Consider the following 17,411-nt stretch of genomic DNA (forward strand, 5'->3'; position numbering starts at 1 on the left):
CCGGCAGAGACTCGGACCAAGTGCCCCGAGTTTCGTAAACAGGCCACCACTGTCGAATTGTCTAACATGAGAGACACCACTGTGCCCAACAATTCCTGCTGAAATGACTGCAAAGTCTGGAAAACAGCCATCATCTCCAGGTGGTTGATGTGAAACCTCTGCTCCTGTGGAGACCACACCCCCAAGACAAGAGAGTCCTCCAGATGAGCACCCCAACCGTGAGGAGACATGTCGGAAAACAGACTGTTCTGGAGGCATCATTGCAAGGAAGCTCCCCTAAGCAGATGACCAGAAACCATGCACCAGGAGAGGTCCGCTAGACACAGCTGTAAAGGAGGAACCCGTCACCAGGGTGGATCCAACACTGCCTTCCAGTGTTTCTTCAGGCACCATTGAAGGGACCTAGAGCATGCCCGCCCGCCCAAGACCAGCCTCTCCAGGAAAGCCAGATGACCCAGGAGTGAGCTCCACAGAGAAACTGTAGGGGCTCTGTCCTCTAGAAAACTTTGCACCACCAACAGAAACTGACTGACCCTTTCTGGCAATGGAAAAATCAGAGCCCTCACTAAAAGAGATGAACCAAAGATTATCTGTAAGCCCTGTGACAGCAAAGAGGCGAATGAGGGAATCAGCCTGATGGGTGGCACCTGGGAGTAGAAAACAAGCTGGGTGTCTTCTCAAAGAAAACAAGAAAAAGGGCACCTCAAGTACAGGCAACCCCTGCTTACCGAATGGGTTACATACCTACAATACCGTTCGTTAAGCAAATTTTCTTTAAGCAATCCAGTTATAACAAGTTTAACCCCTGACTTGAACTTCCACTGAGAGTAAGCAAAGCGAGAGTGCATCATAATACAGTGAAAGGTTTAATGAAAGTAAAAATTATGAAGTCAAACATTTAGGCAGTTTAATTTAAGTAATGTACACTAATGTATGTATGTAACTTTATAATGTTGATGATCTTAAATTTATGAAGGGAGGGAAAATGAAACAGGAAAGACATTAGCTGGCAACCTGTGGAAAGTAAACAAAGGGCGCATCATTGTACCACATACAAAACTTATGTACCACATTTCCACAAGGCTTTCCATTTTATCCATTGCAGTCACAAGTTCAGGTGGTTCTTTTAGCTTGCAAGGAAGATATGGTCTCACCAGCCTTCTTAATAGAGTCTGCTGACTTGAAAATAGTAGAGACAGTAGATGGAGTCAAGCCATGGTGGCAAGCAATGCTATTAGTTTTCTCACCTCTCATGTCTGTGAATAATATCCAGCTTCACTTCAAGAGTAAGAGACTTCCTGGTCTTCTTAGCAATGCTAGGCGACATTGCAGGGCGTTTTGGTGGCATGTTGAGCGAGTGAAGATGAGCTGCTGCTGATGCTGTTATTGTTTTGAACTACTATGCTTTTCAACAGCTGTGTTACCTCGATTTTCTCAATTGTCTCGGTAACGAAGTGTTGGATCACTATTATACTTTGCCACAGTATATTTCACACCAAGCACTAAGTTTTAACTGCACAGTGCATTACCAGAAGTGTAGAGTAAGCTACATACTCTTGACAATTGAGAAATTTCCGATATCCGGAGAAGGCATTCGGACAGTCACTACTACGTAACACCCTAGCCCCACCCACCTCTCTCCCCCTGTATGATCCCTCCTCTCTATCACTCGTTATTCCCTTCCTCCCACACCCTATCCCCAATCTCTCTCTCTCTCTCTCTCTCTCTCTCTCTCTCTCTCTTTCTTTCTCTCTCTCTCCCTCTCACTCTCTCATGGATTCATAACCTATGGTGCACATTGTTTTCCTGAAGTATATAAAAAATGTGGTATACCAACATAGACTTGTCATTTATTTAGAGTGAAATAATGTGGAAATAAAGCCTTGGTTACGATAACGTGAAGGTTGGTAACAAACGAGAATGTTGGCAAACAAGTGGTTTAATGGGGCTGAGCAGTTTGAGGTGTTGCAAAGTTACATGGTTTGATAAAACGGGTTTCTGACTGCACTCTACAGTAAAACCCGCAACCTACAGGACGTTGGCTCCAAGTATGGCATTTAAGTTACATCATTGTCCTCGTGACTGCAGGAATGGCATTGTCATGCAGCTCTTTTATCCGTGTTTACCAAGGAACAGAGAGATAATAGGCTGAGGTTCAGTTTGCACAGGTGCGTGTCGTTGATAGCTATATTACTGCAACCCATTCATTCCCAATACTAATTTGATAAGTGATGGGCTCCATATCAATAGACATGCATTACCTATCTAAACATACCAAAGTTTTATTGTTAAAGTGGTAATTAATTAAAGTGAATTCTGTCTCCATCCCAAATAATACTTCAGCAAAGGTTATAGACATATCACTAATGTTGCAATATTGTCCTATCACCAAGCAGGCCATATGACAGGGTTGCCTATGCGGTCGGCATGAGCGTCCGCGCAGTGAGGATGGTGGAAAAGCGGCATCGCATCACCAACTCCAAGGCAGAGACGGCCGAGGCACTACCACCCGGGAACCTGCTACCACCAACACCGCCTGCAACATCTCCCAGAGCTCCGGCCGTATTCGACAGTTTTGCTGTAGCGGCCATTCGTTGCAAAGTTCACTCAAAGTTCGCCGCCAAAGAAGTCATGACAATTGCTTCCTTGACAGAGGAGCTGATGATTGCCAGCATCACCCCAGAGGGAACCCCAGATACATCGGTTTGGCGATTCCTACACGCTATGGGATTCCGCTATAGGACATACGTGTATATATATATATATATATATATATATATATATATATATATATATATATATATATATATATATTGTGTGTGTGTGTGTGTGTGTGTGTATTTACCTAATTGTATTTACCTAATTGTAACATACGGGAAAAGAGCTATGCTCGTGTTGTCCCGTCTCCATATCTATTAATGTCCAGCTTTTTCTTAAAATCATGAATATTCCTTGCGTTGACCACTTCCACGTCTAAACTATTCCATGCTTCCACCCTTCTATGAGGAAGCTATATTTTTCACATCTCTCCTATAAGTGGCCATTTTAGTTTTTCCCATGCCCTCTCGACATTCTTCCATTCCACATACACAGATCTTCCCTATCCATTTTTCCATGCCAATCATCACTCTGTATATTGCTATCAGGTCTCCCCTTTCTCTTCTGTTTTCCAGGGTTGGAAGTTGCATTCTTTTCAGTCTGTCTTCATAAGTCAAATCTCTTAAGTCAGGCACCATTTTCGTTGCAGCCCTCTGTACTTTCTCTAGTTTCCTTATGTGTTTCTTTAAGTTCGAGCCCACTGTATTGTTGCATATTCAAGCCTCGGTCTTATCATTGCAGTAATTATTTTCTTCATCATTTCTTCATCTAGATATCTGAACGCCACTCTTATGTTCCTCAATAAGTTCAATACTTCTCCAATTATTTTGTTTATATGTCTCTCTGGCGATAGGTCATTGGTAATTGTCACCCCAAGGTCTTTTTCTTCATGACTGGTTTTATGTCTTCATTTCCTATCTTGTACATACTCCTGATTCTTCTTTCACTCTTGCCAAACTCTATTTTCTTGCATTTTGTCGTGTTGAACTCCATTTGCCATGTACAGCTCCATTTCCATATTCTGTCCAAGTCTTCCTGGAGTAGTTCGCAATCTTTGTCACATCTCACTTTTCGTAACAATTTTGCATCGTCTGCAAATAGGCTCACATAACTGGACACCCCATCCACCATGTCATTTATGTAGACTGCGAACATTACTGGTGCCAACACTGATCCCTGTGGAACTCCACTCTCCACCAATCCCCATTCTGATGGTCTGTCCTTAATTATTGTTCTCATTTCTCTTCCTACCAAAAGTCTTCCATCCATTTTAGTAAACTGCCATGCACTCCTCCTACCATTTCAAGTTTCCAGATCAGTCTCTGGTGTGGTACCTTATCAAAGGCCTTTTTTAAATCCAGATATATTCCATCAGCCCAACCATCTCTTTCCTGTATTACATCTATCACCCTCGAATAGTAACATATCAGGTTTGTCGTGCATGAACGCCCTTTCCTAAAACCAAATTGACACTCACAAAGTATGTCATTTTTCTCCAAGAAGTCTGTCCATCTAGTCTTCACCACCCTCTCACACATCTTAGCTACCACACTTGTAAGTGACACTGGTCTATAGTTCAATGGGTCTCTCTTGTTACCTGATTTATAGATTGGGACAATGTTAGCTCTTTTCCAGTCTTGGGGCACTACGCCTTCCCTTAATGAGGCATCAATTACTTCACAAACTTTTTCTGCCAATTGCTCCCTGCATTCTCTTAAAATCCATCCTGATACCCCATCAGGTCCCACAGCTTTTCTCACTTCTAAACTCCCCATCATGTTCTTGATCTCCTCCACCGTTACTTGAAACTCCTTCATAATCCCTTTCTGTTCCATTACCAGTGGTTTGTCAAAAGCAGTCTCCTTTGTGAATACCTTCCGAAAGCATCCATTCATAGCCTCTGCCATTTCCCTGGGATCTTCACTGTATACTCCATTTACTTCTAAACTTTCAATACTTTCTCTATTTTTGATGTTGTTGTTCACATGTCTGTAAAAAAGCCTTGGTTGGTCTTTACATTTATCAATTATATCCTTTTCTTGTTTCTTTCTTTCTTCTCTTCTAATCAACACATATTCATTTCTTGCTCTTTTGTAACTTTCCCACTGCTTAATCCGTCTTTTCCTTCTCCACCTCTTCCATGCATCCTCTTTTCTTGTTCTAGCCTTTTCACATCTATCGTTAAACCAGTCCTGCTTTCCAACTTCTCTATGTTGTCTTATTGGTACAAATTTTTCTCACCTTCTTTGTATATTTTTATAAATTCCTTCCACTTTTCATTTGCTCCTTAGCACTCTTGAATTTCATCCAATTTGTCTCTTGAAAGAATTTCTTTAGGTTTCCAAAATCTGTCTTGGCATAATTCCATCTTCCCACTTTATATTCTTCATTTCTTCTAGATTTCTCTTCGTCTATCACCTTGAACTCCAAAACTGCATGATCACTCTTTGCTAAAGGGCACTCCACCCTCATCTCCTCAATGACCATTGGCTCTGTACTAAAGACCAAGTCCAGTCTTGACGATGCTCCCTCTCCTCCAAACCTAGTATCTTCTTTGACCCACTGAGTTAACACATTTTCCATTGCCAGTGTCAATAGTGTATTTCCCCATGTTGTCTCTGATCCTTCCATTGACCAGTCCTCCCAACACACCTCTTTACAATTAAAATCTCCCATCATTATAGTTCGTTCACAGCCACCCAACATTTCTTCCAGACATGTTCCTGTATCACTTATCATTTCTTCATATTCCTGTACTGACCATGCATTTGTCTTAGGTGGTACGTACACCACTATGTAGTGCCTCTTTTTCCTTCATTAGTTTCTGCTCTGATCTTTAGCACTTCTGCCTTTCCCATACCTTTTTCACTTGATCCACCTTTATATCTTTTTTAACCAGCAACATCACTCCTCCTCCCATCTTACCTACTCTATTTCTTTTCCAAACGTTATATTTCCCTTCTCCAACCTTCATCAGGTCTTCTCCCTCTCTCAGTTTTGTTTCAGTAAGACCCACAATATCTGGGTTCTTGTCCCTCAAGTAATCGTTGAGTTCTAAAATCCCCGATATCACTCCATTTATGTTGGAATACATTACATTTCGCTCATATGTAAGTTTCTTTAGTCCTTTCTTGCTGTACTTTTCTGGGTTATGAACCACTTCCTCAGTCTCATATCCAAGATTCTCCAGAAAAACTCTTTCTTCTCTTCTTCTGTCCTCTCTTCATTTTTTTCAAAGCCTCCTTTCTCAACTCATTTAACATTTCTCTTTCCTTTTCACCGAGATCTCTTCTCAACCAAATCTTCCTTGTTGTTTCCTGCTGGGCTAGCCTCCATGACTTCTCCACCAATTCATCTACATCCTTTTGTGACTTAAGTTTGATTCTTATTGGCCTCATACCTTCTCTTGTGAACTTTCCAATTCTATGGAAGTCCTCTATTTCTTGTACTAGGTCTTTTCCTCCTCTTGCACCACATTAATGATATTATTTATCACCTTTTTATGTTTTCTCTCTCTCCATTTTACTCGGTGTCTTATCCTCCTCCACACCAAATATCACCACACATCTCTTTTTGTCTACAGTTTCCCTCACCAATGTCTCATTTGACTTAATAACCTTCACCACTTTCTCAGCTATCTTCTCTTCTATGATCTGTTGATCTATAATTTCAGCAAGGCCCAAAGTTTTCTCCCTGACTCTTTGATTTCCTTTTCCAGACTTGCAACTTTGTAATTTACCTCCTTTCTTTCCACTTCCTGACTTTTTTCCATTCAGCCTGCTTCTCCATCACTTTTCCTAGAGATTCTCCACATTTTTCGCAATTCACTTTAATTAGCTTAACTTCCTCTTTCAGTGCTGCATTTTCCTTCTTCATATCGGCACAGTCTCTCTTTACATTGTCATAACTCGTTTCCAGGCCCTCATACTTTTCAAACAGTTTTTCAATTTTACCTTCTAACTCCAGAATTTTCTTCACATAAGTGCTCTTCTCCATTATTCCTTGAAACCCTGTGAAGTCTGATTCCTCTTTCGTGTGTGTGTGTGTGTGTGTGTATATATATATATATATATATATATATATATATATATATATATATATATATATATATATATATATATATATATATATATATATATATATATATATACATAAATATATACAGTAATACTCCATAACGAACAGGATAGGGGTGTCAAAACGAAAATTCGTTAAGTGGACGTAATTTTCCCATAGGAAATAATGGAAATAGGGGATGCGTCCTGGGCTGGTCCCCAACATACCACATGAATTAAAGAAAAAAAAAAAAAAAAAAATATATATATATATATATATATATATATATATATATATATATATATATATATATATATATATAACCTCGACTCCGTGGCACTGAGTGATAGTGAATTATTAATGAAATACCGTGGTATTTCATTAGTAATTCACTATCACTCAGTGCCATGGAATCAAGGTTATCCTCATGGCATGAGCATATATGAATACTAAGATATGATATCCATTATAGGAGGCAATAGAGGAGTGGAAACATAAACATTATGATGAAAGTAACACGCAAGCAAAAAGGTCACAAGAAGAAGAAGCGGCCGAATGGCCGTGAGTCTCCTGCTTCGTCTGTGGCTCATCTCATCTCTGCTTTATTTTTTGGTATTTCATGTAAGATTTCACTTTATGCATTACAAAACAATCCTTTCTTGGGGTCAAGGTTTGTAAAAAGCTAATAGAAATGTTGTTTTGTCAACAAAAATGCATATATAAGACAAAAACACCACCTCCAGAGGTGGTGTTCCCAGCAACCTCAGAGCAACCTGATAGCAACCTTGTCTCCATCCCTCCAAGCGTTCATGGATGTCATTTCGCTGCAAGAGGTTGCTCTGACGTTAAAGCATCTTGGATCCAGCTCCAGCCTCCAGGAGCGCTACAGACAGGGGCGGGGAGCCAGCCAATCACAGTGAAACTACCGCGTTTGGTCCCTCACCCGGCAAATTCAAACCCAGAAAATTCGCTAAAACGGATGTGGTTGTACGTTATGCAGACTTTTTGGTCTAACTTTATATAGTACGTTAAACCAGGAATTCGTTAAAGGAACGTTTGTTAAGGGGAGTATTACTGTATGTATGTATGTATGTATATATATATATATATATATATATATATATATATATATATATATATATATATATATATATATATATATATATATATAGTGGTACCTCAAATACAAGATCAATTCGTTCCATGACAGCGCTTGTATCTCAAAACTATTTTTCCGACTGAAATGCATTGAAATACAATTAATCTCTTCCAGCCACCTCAACAAGAGCACTCCAAGTTTTTTACGAATTTTAGCTAAGTAAAAAAGTATCTACAAATAACAAATATACTCAACCCTCATTTTTCCTGATTAAATAGTGTAGGCACCAGTTCAGGTTATAAAAAAGTCTGGATAATGCAAATGGCTCTTTTGTTTTACAAAATGTGGATTTTGCCACTTTAGACTTTTTTGAAAATGAAAAATTTCTTCTATATCAGTTTCCTTGATTAACCCAAGCAAAACTAAGCTAAGTTAACCTAACACTTAAACTAATCAAACTGTACACTGCTGGTCAGAGCGGAAGGTGCGGTACCTGTGACACCTTATGAAGGAGATTAATGACACAGAAAATATGTTTTAATAAGGGTATTCACCTAAACTAGTGATTGATATGGTGCCCTTGTGCCTTCTTGACCTTTTGAGTCTCCTGGGATGTGAATCACCCAGGTGGTGGAGATACTGAGCGTCAATATTGTCCCATATGTCCTGAATAGCGGCTTGGAGGCGTGAGAGGGAGGAGGCATCTCTCTCCTTTAGCTTCAGTTTTATGTACGCCCAGGGATTTTTCATAAGGTTAAGGTCTGGGGAACTTGCAGGCCAAGGTTTTAAAAGCCTGACATTGCAAAAATCAAACCAGTCAACAATTAACTTTGCCGTATGGCACAGTGCACCATCTTGCAGGAAGGTATCAGCATTGCACTTTTCCAAACACTCATCTAACTCATCTAGAATTAGCTCAAAGTAGTTATTTTGGTTCGCACGAACATTCTTAGGCAAAAACACGAATTTTTTAAGATTATAGCAAGAAAAACAACCCCACACCATCAAAGAATTTGAATTTAAATGTGTGTGTTGTGTAGCGTTGATCGTGATGGTTCCTACAGGGTCTGCGGTACACACGGTTTCTCTGGTTGTCTGTAATCTGAAAACTTGCCTCATCTGACCAACGTACCCTACGACACTTACCTAAGTCCCAATCTTTGTGCTGAAACAGAAACTGCTTGCCTACTGTTAAGGTAAACACGACTGAAGCAAGGTTTTGAAACTGCGCGGCAACTCCGTTATCCCATGTCGCCTTTCACATATCTCCACACAATCCTTTCACTCACCCCACCCAGCACAGAGGGTTCCTAGCCCAAAGTTCCTTGCTGTGTATGGGAGAGTTGGCCTAAAGCTGTCTTCAAATAATGTTCAGATTTCTCTGGCTCACACTGCACTTACGCCCTTCAGGCTTGTAAGATGGTGGCGAAGCGCTTCTTCCAATGTTGAAAAATTCTGAGACCTTTGCCAGTGTTCGCGGCAGTTTCTTGATTTGACTTATTCTCCCTCATTGAGGCACAAATGACTGAGATTTGGGCCTTATTAATTAGTTTCCTAGGTCCCATAACAGGTAGTAACAGGGCACAATGGTAAGCTCACGCATCCACAAAAAGGGCCCGTGAGGGAGGGTGAAAGAAAATTCAAATGCAATCACACGAACCACAGACGAACGTTGACTAAGGAAACATATCATCTAGCTCAAAGTAGTTATTTTGGTTCGCACGAACATTCTTAGGCAAAAACACGAATTTTTTAAGATTATAGCAAGAAAAACAGCCCCACACCATCAAAGAATTTGAATTTAAATGTGTGTGTTGTGTAGCGTTGATCGTGATGGTTCCTACAGGGTCTGCGGTACACACGGTTTCTCTGGTTGTCTGTAATCTGAAAACTTGCCTCATCTGACCAACGTACCCTACGACACTTACCTAAGTCCCAATCTTTGTGCTGAAACAGAAACTGCTTGCCTACTGTTAAGGTAAACACGACTGAAGCAAGGTTTTGAAACTGCGCGGCAACTCCGTTATCCCATGTCGCCTTTCACATATCTCCGCACAATCCTTTCACTCACCCCACCCAGCACAGAGGGTTCCTAGCCCAAAGTTCCTTGCTGTGTATGGGAGAGTTGGCCTAAAGCTGTCTTCAAATAATGTTCAGATTTCTCTGGCTCACACTGCACTTACGCCCTTCAGGCTTGTAAGATGGTGGCGAAGCGCTTCTTCCAATGTTGAAAAATTCTGAGACCTTTGCCAGTGTTCGCGGCAGTTTCTTGATTTGACTTATTCTCCCTCATTGAGGCACAAATGACTGAGATTTGGGCCTTATTAATTAGTTTCCTAGGTCCCATAACAGGTAGTAACAGGGCACAATGGTAAGCTCACGCATCCACAAAAAGGGCCCGTGAGGGAGGGTGAAAGAAAATTCAAATGCAATCACACGAACCACAGACGAACGTTGACTAAGGAAACATATCATCTACTTTGACAACTAGAGCTGCAGAGTTGTCAGATAGCGACGTACAGCAAATCCCGCCGTATATTTAGGAGCTAAGAAGGGATAAATGAAATTTGGTCAGCGTCGAAGTTGTTGTCCCTTTCGCGCCTTCCGCTCTGACCAGCAGCGTACAGTACATTGTGGCTTGTAAGTCGATTTGGCACTTAAGTCGACCTCTATAACTTGACCCCAAAATGTTGTACTATATGTTGACCTTTGCAGATAAATTGACCCCCCCTAAACTATTACTAAGCCTGGCCCAATGTTGCCTTGAGTCACTAGATACTGGACTGTAAATGAAGTTTTATCTACAGCAGAACAAATAAAACAATTCTCACAGACTGAAAACCAACCTCAAGGATTTCAACATCAACATTTGTCTGTTTTAACTCTTTTTATCTCTACTCACCTGTTTCACCACTATATCAGGCGAATATTTACTTTTAAAACTCTAATGGTAATTGTGTCCAACCACCTACAGTCCTGCTTCAAACATTGAAACAAAAGAAACTGCTACTCATGGGGATTGCACATACTCCCAAAAGGAATATGTTCAAGGGTGATGTGAATACTTCATAGGCAAAGGACTAAGGGAGGCCAGATAGGACTCCTGAGCTCAGAGATATGCCTCTTCCACCAACATGCTGTGCAGGGGACTGACACTCTGTAGTAAGTAGGAACAACAATGTACCATACTTTATTACCATAGAATATTTTATTGACAAAAAAAACTAAAAAACATAGAGTAGAGGCAGTAGTTTGCACTACCCTAAGCAGACAATATCAGCTACAAAACCTCCTGATTCAAATACAACAACAAAAGTTTCACCAGTGTGTAAAATTGTATCTACTATGATGGTGGGTATTGCACTACCCTCTATCACTGCAGTTTCTCTGCATGGAGTATTGTAAGTGAAGGAAGGTTGGGACGGCTGTGCGCCTACTAGGGTTTACATGCTAGGGGATGTTGGGTTATCGTGCTAGGTACCTTAAGTTCTTTTTTACTCACAAGCTATCAAAATTGTTCTCATTAAGTAGCTAGTAATACCTCTTACCTATCAAAAAAAGAAGAAAAAAAAAAAAATTGCAAACTAGCTTTCTATTTTTCACTTTTCATCAGGATGCCAGAACAGAAGTACACACTGACACTTCCCCATCTTACTGTGTGTTGTACAGCAAGACCAATGAAAAAAACTCTCTCCATAATAACTGAAGCAAAATGCTGTCTCATCTTATGCATTATGATCTCAAGAGGACATAGCAGTAAATATTATGTACATTACTAGTTGCATTTTCACTTTTATAACCGGCACCTTTACTCTATTTAATTTACTTATATAACATAATCACCTGCAGAGATCTTCATGTCTCATGTGTCCCCTCCCACTTTTTTATACAAAATCATGCATTAACTTAAACAGAGAACTGTTATTCCATTTCCCTTGAAATAATGAGAGATATGGCAAAGTGGCATGGATTATTGGTCTCACCCTGTGGGTCAGTACAATTTAGTTTTACCATAGCCTAGTAATGCTCTACCCTGGTTGGCGTACTACCCTCCAAGGGCGTTTTATGGAGGGTTAACATGCTACCCACACATTTCCTTATTTGTTGAGACTGGACATGTTTATCCTCAATCATTTGACAGCCTGGCATAATAATGAATTCATTGACAAGATATGTTACTTTTATATGAAAATAGGTGGTAGCGATTAACATTGACTGAAAAGGTTAGCAGACCTCATGTACCCTGGTTATAGTGGAAAACACACTGCCTAGTTTTCTCTAGCACATACAGAACAGTGGAAACATGCTGGCAGAAAAATTTAAACTATGCCTTGTTACTTATTAGACTGAATAAAGTGAATCAGATCAGAAAATTTGAGAATACATTATCTTAATTACAAACAAGATAAACTTCCTACACCCATGGCTTCTGCCTCCCTGAACTCCCATCTGTCAGTGCAGCCATCTACATCCCCTCCAGGTCCATTGCCACTGCCTGGGGGTTGCCAGCTACTGCCTCCATCACCACAGCAGAACTGTCTGCCACCAAAGAGGGCCTTCAATATGCCACCACCCTTGCTGCTTCTTGCTCTATAGCCCTCTTTTCAGATTCACTCTCTGCCCTCCAAATAATAAAATCCCACTGCCAAAACTTTTACCACAACTTCACCCTCATCATACATCATCTCATCCTCCATCTGACCTCCCTGAGACACACCATCCACCTTCAGTGGGTGCCCTCCTATGTCGGTGTCATGGGAAACACCATGGCCGACGGGGCAACAGCAGAGGCACACACCTATCCCTCCTCTACTGACTTTTCCACTGACCAGACTGACTTCCTAACTGACCTAAAGACAGCCTCCAGGTGACATTGGGACACTGTGCTGACTGACGTTTTACAGTACACCTCACTGGGACAAATTAGACAGGACACAAGACACCACTGATGGACCTACTCCCCAAACCGGGCCATGGGCATAGCAGTCACCAGACTGAGAATTGGCCACACCCACCTCAATGCCCACTAACACAAGCTGTGCATGTCTGATTCTTCCCACTGCCCCTGGTGCCCTACACAGCCTGACACCCCTGACCACCTGCTGCAGCACTGCCCCATCACCACTCACACCATGTGGCCTTCCTCCACTCAATAACCACTCTCCATCCACACAGGCCTACAGTGAATGACCATCTGGGTAGCTCTACCAATCCCAACCTGGCCTTCAAGACCCTCAACCTCACCAGGACCTTCTTACACAAGACAAATCAGCTCCACCACAAATAATTTGAAAATAAAACTGCTGCATACTGCACCTTTGGGGCACTAAGAGGTCTTACAGCCTACAGGGCCCCAACAAATCACCAAGAAGATAAACTTCCATTACTCACATTTATGGATAAGTGGCACATAGTCAGGCAGAAAGCAAGCTGACTAGCCATGAAAGTTTATTCAAGGTCTGTAATTGACAAATTTACCAAACCACACTTCTCATCAAACACCATATTAACACCAACAACGCCCGCTAGATAATGATTACCTTTTTTCGTATATCTGCAGGGTTGGACCTCCTCTCTATTCATTAAAAACACATTGCAACGTGATAGAGTACTTACTATAGAATATGTCTGTGATGTTTTCAATGTGGGGAAGGCTTTTGTAAGGCCATAGTAATTAAATTAATAGCGCACTGCCTCCAGAAACTAAGTCCACAATCATCCCTTCCAAGTGAAGCTACACAAATTAGTGCGTGTGTTCGTGTGTTGGTAAGTGTATGGCGCACGCAGGTGGAGCGTGACGTCGTCAATTCACGTGATAATACATCTGCCAATCACCATACAATACGTGTGATCTCTCTCAGTCACGGCTGGCAAGGGTGGCCTGCTGATATACTCTAGTTGTGCCATGGCGAGATAGGTGTGCTGAATGCGACTAGGGATTATTTGACTATGTTAGAAAGTATTGTGGAAAACTAAAAGATCTCTTTGAGTTGTGCGTTCGCCACAAACTAATTCTAGAGGAAAGACTTTGTGACAAGTGTGAGAACAAGGCTGTTCTATCTCTTGATACAAAGCTTTGGCAGTGCTAGAAACAGGTGGCAAAAGGTCACAAAAAGAAAAGCAAGTGTTAGTGGCAAGTGAGGATTTATAAAAATACTTTTTTTGAAAAATCTAATTTGGATTTGGAAACAATTTTATTGTTCGTTAACACCTTCCTTACCGCAAGACTGTTTTGTGGTACGTGCGTACCACGCGCAAAAGCGACCTCGTGGTACCGCAAGATGTTGCCGTGGTACGTGCGTACCACACCAATACATTTCCGTGTATAACCGTGGCCTGAGTGCGGATTTTGCCTTTTTCATACTCCACGTGGTTCACTATAAACAAACAAACACTGGAGGCGTTATTTTTAGCCACCCCAGCGTAACAAAACCATCCCCCCCCCCCACTAGCCAATCAATATCGGAGTTAATTTTTCATGCATAAACTATAAAGCCAATCACTATTCTTTGACATATATTATTCCCACAGTCCCCCCAAGAACATCAGTTCTCTAGTATCGGCCATGGTGAAACTGTTCTATTGCCTCTAGTTAGAGATAATGGTGTCTGCTTCGTGTAGCAGCGATGAAGATTATCATAATTATGAGACAGATAGTGAGGATATACTGGAAGACTCTCCAGATGAATATGATTCAGACTATGATCCTGAAAAAGAAATAGGAGAGAGTGATAGTGACAGCAGTGTTGAAACCCTCTCGGCAAGTAAGGGGGAGCAGCCTAGTTATGACTGCCTCAGGGCCACCCTCACCAGGTGCAGAGTGTGTGGTGCTGAATTTATGATTAGTGCACAATTTATGATTATGTTTACATTTTCTTTTATTAATAAAATGACAAAAATATGTTTAGAAAAAAGTACATAACACTGAGTTAGAAAGAAATATAATGTGTAGATCTGGCCGTGAGGCACGTGCGCTACGGGCAGGGGCTGCGGTATAGGAGGGGAACGCTTTGTTTATATCGGGGGGTGGCTGCGGTAAGGAAGGGGTTAACGTATATGTTCGTGAGTGCTTAACGTACAAATTTGTCTGAAACGAACTGAGCCTCACTGACCATTCCATCTGTGATTGGGCAAGTTTTGCAAGAGAAGTACTTATTTAGTGGTGCATTAAGAGGGAGGGTAAGATAGGCGGTGAAGGCAAAATTGTAGAAATAGACGAATCCAAGTTTGGAAAAAGAAAATATAACATCGGTCGTCTCGTTGAGGGTCAGTGGTTGTCGGGGGAGTGTGTCGGCAGACCTGACAGTGTTTCATGGTTCCCGTTGAAAAGAGGGACAGAGACACACTCCTCCACATAATCAAAGACCGTATTTTGCCCGGTACCATCATTATATCGGACTGCTGGAAGGCATACAGCTATCTCGAGGACGAAGGATTCCGGCACCTGACAATTAACCACTCAGTTAACTTTGTCGATCCTCTTGACAAAAACACACACACAAACACCATCGAATGGCTGTGAAAGGAAGCAAAGGCTTAAGTGCCCCTATACGGATGCAGGAAGAAACATTTTGCTGGTTACCTGGCAAGGTCCATGTTTGTAATGGCCTACAAGGAAGAGAATAAACGCTTCCACGCATTTCTCCTTGAGGCAGCTTCCCTGTATAGCCCTTATGACCCTATCCGTTCTCAGGAGACAGTTGCTGCTGCACAGTCTTCCTAATTTGGTAAGTTTGTTATTTATTACGTATTTTCTAATATCTCCACATCAACCATAAACGTAAGTCACATTGATGAATGTCTTATCATATTATCAACATCATATCGGGAGTTTTTGGGAGGAGGAGGTATAAAGGAGCGATAAATGCATTTTTTGAATCTAGGGAAATTTCCCTAGGTACTTTACTGTTATTGCGTGGCTAGGTTACTAGCCAAGGATATAAGTTAGGTTAGGTTAGGTTAGTAACCTTAGGGGGGGTTCCATGGGGGTGCAGCCCCCCAGTTAGGTTAGGTAAGGTAACATTAGGTTAGGTTAATAATTTTAGGGAGGGTCCAGGGGGGTGCAGTCTCCCCTGGTTAGCAGGGGGGGGTGTCCAGTGGGGGCACAGCCCCCCCAGTTAGGTTAGGTTAGGTTAATAAGCTTAGGTCAGGTTAGTAACCTTAGGGGGGGTCCATGGGGGTGCAGCCCCCCCAGTTAGGGTAGGGTAGGGTAGGGTAGGGTAGGGTAGGGTAGGGTAGGTTAGGTTAGGTTAGGTTAGGTTAGGTTAGGTTAGGTACCATTAGGTTAGGTTAATAAGCTTAGGTTAGGTTAGTAACCTTAGGGGGTGTCCATGGGGGTGCAGCCCCCTCGGTTAGGGTAGGGTAGGGTAGGTTAGGTAACATTAGGTTAAGTTAGTAACCTTAGGGGGTCCAGGAGGGCGCAGTCCCCCCTGGTTAACAGGGAGAGTTCAGGGGGGGCGCAGCCCCCCGGTTAGGTATATAATTATTCTGGCGTATTGCTTGAAACTTTAATTTTACCCCAAATTTTTTTTAATCTAGGGAAATTTCCCTAGATTTTCAAAGTCCATTTATCGCTCTTTTGTGTCTCCCCCCAAAAAAACCCCGATTCCCCACAGGCCCCCAAGCTTGTTGGGGAGGGTTGGGGGGTGGGATGGAGGAAAAGGGGGAGGTCCAACCTTGCAGTTTTACCTTTTTTTCTTCAGTTAACATATTTTGAGGATAAGCGTATTTCTTGTCTGACATCCGTCTTATATAGTAGCGCGTTATAATTTACTCTTTAAACCTGCCATCGAATCAATCATAAATAACCAATTTTCTTTGCCAATGCCAATCCAGTTTTTATCTTCTTGATGCGATAGGTCAATAGTATAAGAAAAAAAAATAGGTACCTTCTTTTCCTGCCTGCCAATACATTCATTACATATCTATTATCACTTAGTTCATCAAGTTACTGTCTTAAACACCTTGGTTCCTCACCTTCACTGCTTCTCTCCGGCGACTTAATCTCTTTCCTTGTGACTTTGGTCTTCTTGGGGGTTTATTGGGGCCGTGCAGGCTGTGTGTCACAGCCTCTAGTGCCCCAAAGGTCCGGTATGTGGTGGTGAGGTGTTCAGGCTGTATGTGGTAGAGTTGATTTGTTTTGTGTAGAAAGGTCCTGGTGAGGTTTAGAGTCTTCAAAGCCTGTGTGACTTGTTGTTGTTATTGTTATTTATCTCGCTCAGCTGGTGCAGAACCACCAGATCTTGATCTTGATCTTGATAGTACAGGCGACTCGGCATCACTCCTGAGCCGGGCCTATGGATCGGCAGCTCCTGTAGACGACAAAAAAAGGCACACAGAAAAAAAAAAAAGAAGAAAAAAGGAAACAGGGTCCTTTGCTACATCTGGCACGCCACATTCTCTCCAGAAACTCCTTCACCGCCTCAATCATCCTTTCATTCGTTTCTCTACTCAGTCCCAGCAGCACCACCATCCACTCCCTCCCCGTCTTTTCCACTCTTTCGTTCCTATAATACCCTAATTCAGTCAACACCACTTGCATCATCTCATACCTGTCTCTGGCATACTTCACGCACTCCAGCATCACATGCTCCACCGTCTCGTCCTCTCCCGAGTCACACATCTGGCACACTTTGCTGCGGGACTCAGACCACCTGTA

The 17,411-nt window shown here is 41.9% G+C and overlaps 1 protein-coding gene across 1 annotated transcript in view; it reads right to left on the reverse strand.

Moving 5' to 3' along the window:
* The window catches only part of LOC123512460 (mitochondrial inner membrane protease subunit 1-like), a 58,703-nt gene extending 41,707 nt beyond the window's left edge, over nucleotides 1-16,996 (reverse strand). The window contains exon 1 of the mRNA XM_045268885.1: nucleotides 16,730-16,996. The gene's annotated coding sequence lies outside the window, so the exon portion shown is untranslated. The remainder of the gene's footprint in view (nucleotides 1-16,729) is intronic.
* Between the last annotated feature and the right edge of the window lie 415 nt (nucleotides 16,997-17,411).

This window comes from Portunus trituberculatus, chromosome 33 (assembly GCF_017591435.1).
Source record: "Portunus trituberculatus isolate SZX2019 chromosome 33, ASM1759143v1, whole genome shotgun sequence".
NCBI classification, from domain to species: domain Eukaryota; kingdom Metazoa; phylum Arthropoda; class Malacostraca; order Decapoda; family Portunidae; genus Portunus; species Portunus trituberculatus.